At 35.3% G+C, this 2,518-nt stretch overlaps 1 long non-coding RNA gene across 1 annotated transcript; it reads left to right on the top strand.

Moving 5' to 3' along the window:
* The first annotated feature begins 1,861 nt into the window (after nucleotides 1-1,861).
* LOC108362962 (uncharacterized) lies at nucleotides 1,862-2,336 on the top strand. The gene is made up of 3 exons (XR_001847543.1): nucleotides 1,862-2,062; nucleotides 2,117-2,212; nucleotides 2,266-2,336. It is a non-coding gene; the product is annotated as an uncharacterized LOC108362962 (long non-coding RNA).
* Nucleotides 2,337-2,518: the final 182 nt, after the last annotated feature.

The following is a 2,518-nucleotide window of genomic DNA, read 5'->3' as shown; positions in this document are numbered from 1 at the left end:
ATAGTCCTAATTTTATGATGGTTCCTTAATTTATTTTAACTACATTGCATTTGAGTATGGAGAGGCAACTATCTGGAAGTATTTTACATAAAAAATTTACTAAGTATTGCCCGGTTTGTAGTTGCAGTTAAAGAAAACACATGAAAAGGTACGATTTTTTTTAAATTCGAAAAAATGTAAATATTTCAAAAACGGTGACACTTTTACCTGAAAATTTTTTGTTTATCAGTGAGCTCACCCCCCCCACCTACCTTGCCCTAAAGTTTGGCACGTTACTTCTGGGACACCCTGTATATATTTTATTTTTTGCGAATATGGCAACATTGATCTTGATTATGTGAGAAGAATGGAACGTCCTCTCGTCGCAATGGCAAATAGTTAAAGCATGGGCAAGACACAACAAAAGTAAAGCTTACCGTTTTGGCTCCAACGACGAAAGATCTTTCAGCGGAGTGCCTGGAACTAAATGTGGGACGTAAAGCAAAACACAGATATGTACTTACTGTTAGTTATTACTGTTTTCCGTTTGACTTTATGTATTAAGGTAAGCTCAATTGCTCTTGCATTATAAACTTTTTGAGCTGGCATTTCTCTTTGGCCACGCCGGTGAGGTGAAAATGTAACCGAACGTATGCGATTTTCAAGGCATTCGTAAACTCGCATGCGATTTTTTCTTTACACCTTCACCCGTATGAAGTCTCGCGTGTAGAATGATCAATAATCATGCAAAGTTTCAGTGTACACTTAATAGATGCTTGTATAACTAAATTTACATCGCTAAATATTTAAAATCGTTTAAATTAAAGTAGAAAGTTATAGGGCTCCTTTCTTTCCACATCCTATTTTACATTATTTTTCTGACTTCTTTTAGTTTCTTGAATTCAGTTAGTATTACAACTTTCAAGTGCACGTAGGCTTTTAATCGTAAATTCTTCACTTTTCACTGCAGTGGCTGTACTTGTATATTAGACACTAAAATTCATTTGTTAATATACCTATTTATGTATGTATATGTAACACTTCGTTTTCACATGTTTTCAATCTTAATTAAAGTATAACAAGGTTTCGCATTTCTTTCTTTAATTAAAGATTCAGTTAGTTTTTAGAAAATTCGCCGAAATTTTGCGAATCTATGAATATGTACCACCTTAAAAATAATTTTTCCACAACGAGGGTAGCTCAAAGACTGCGTTTCGCTTTTCAAACACCCGTCCTACACGCTGGTCCGCATGGCCACTGGAATATTCTGCATCCAAAGTGAAACTAGTCTAAAAAAAAAGCCCAGGAAAACTGCCAGATCCATCGCAAAACGTTCCCAAAGGGTGTATGCAAAATTTTGGATTTTTCATAGATCCAAGGTTGGGTCTTTACGTTATTTTAATTTAATGTTTAGTTTTTTTTTTAATGATTAAATTATTATAATTTTTTTTTTATCATGAAATTTTCAAAATTGTTTGACTTCAACATGTCTTTGTGTGTACAGCTGTATAGCTGCGTTTTTTCGTTAAGTCTTTAAAGTTTTCTTTTCCGAAGATGTTGACTCGTTGAGATCTAAAACCAAAAAAAAAGAATCCTTGGCCGCCAAGAACCGCTAAGCTCCCGTTTGCAAAAATCATTTTCTTTTCTTTCTTTTTTTTTGCCTAATCATCGCGAGTGGCGTGATCTTTTTTGGAAAATAAAAGGCAATAGGATAAATGTCAGTGTGAACATTGATATTGTTTGCAGCAAATATCTAGTTGTTATCATGATGCAATAAAGAAGGTGTTATACGTTCGCGTTTTTCTCGCTCTAATCGCCATCTTGAACTCCCTTAGAAATTTCAATTTGCCGCTTTGACAAAGTACTTTTATATCAGAGCGATTTTCATGAAAAAGTACTAAAAATGGTACTCACACAAGCAAAAGCATAGATCGACATGCATTGGCATCACTGATCAACTTTTTCGTCTTTCTTTTTATCCCTGTTTCGTTGACAATCGGAGTTAAAATTAATTTTTGTTAGATAAAAAAAAATTTCCGCATTTAACGTTTTTTTTTTTTTTGGGAAAAGAATTCCTCAAATCGTAAGTATTTTATGTATATCCGATAAGGAAACTATAAATAAAACTATTCCAAAGGTGTTTTGCTGTTTTGTGTGCCCGTGCATTCCACCAACTTGATCGGCTGCCTCTTAACAGCATTTTTTGAATTACTGCAAAACCACCGCTGCACTCGTAAGTACTTTTGCAAAATTTAATTAAGCAGCTATAATGAATTTTTTTCACAGGTTTTCTCTTGCTTTGGTTCGCTGCCTGTGTACATCTTGGTGCCAGCTGCGGAGAGTGGACCAACTTTTCGTGGCCGTGTGACTCTCACATCGCCACTGCGTGTCTTCCGCTTCTCTTTCTGTAGGACCACTGCATCGTATGTTTCTTCTGCTGCTCCACACGTAAGTACTGTTGCAATACCAGTTGACGCAAATATAAATGGAATTATTTCACAGGTTTACGACTGCTTGGTGTTCCCTTATTCATCTGGCT

The sequence above is a fragment of the Rhagoletis zephyria genome, unplaced genomic scaffold (genome assembly GCF_001687245.7).
Source record: "Rhagoletis zephyria isolate East Lansing unplaced genomic scaffold, Rhagoletis_zephyria_1.1 Rzeph_scaffold_01153, whole genome shotgun sequence".
NCBI lineage: Eukaryota > Metazoa > Arthropoda > Insecta > Diptera > Tephritidae > Rhagoletis > Rhagoletis zephyria.
The sequence above is the reverse complement of the archived record's forward strand: the minus strand, read 5'-3'. Positions and strand labels throughout refer to the sequence as shown.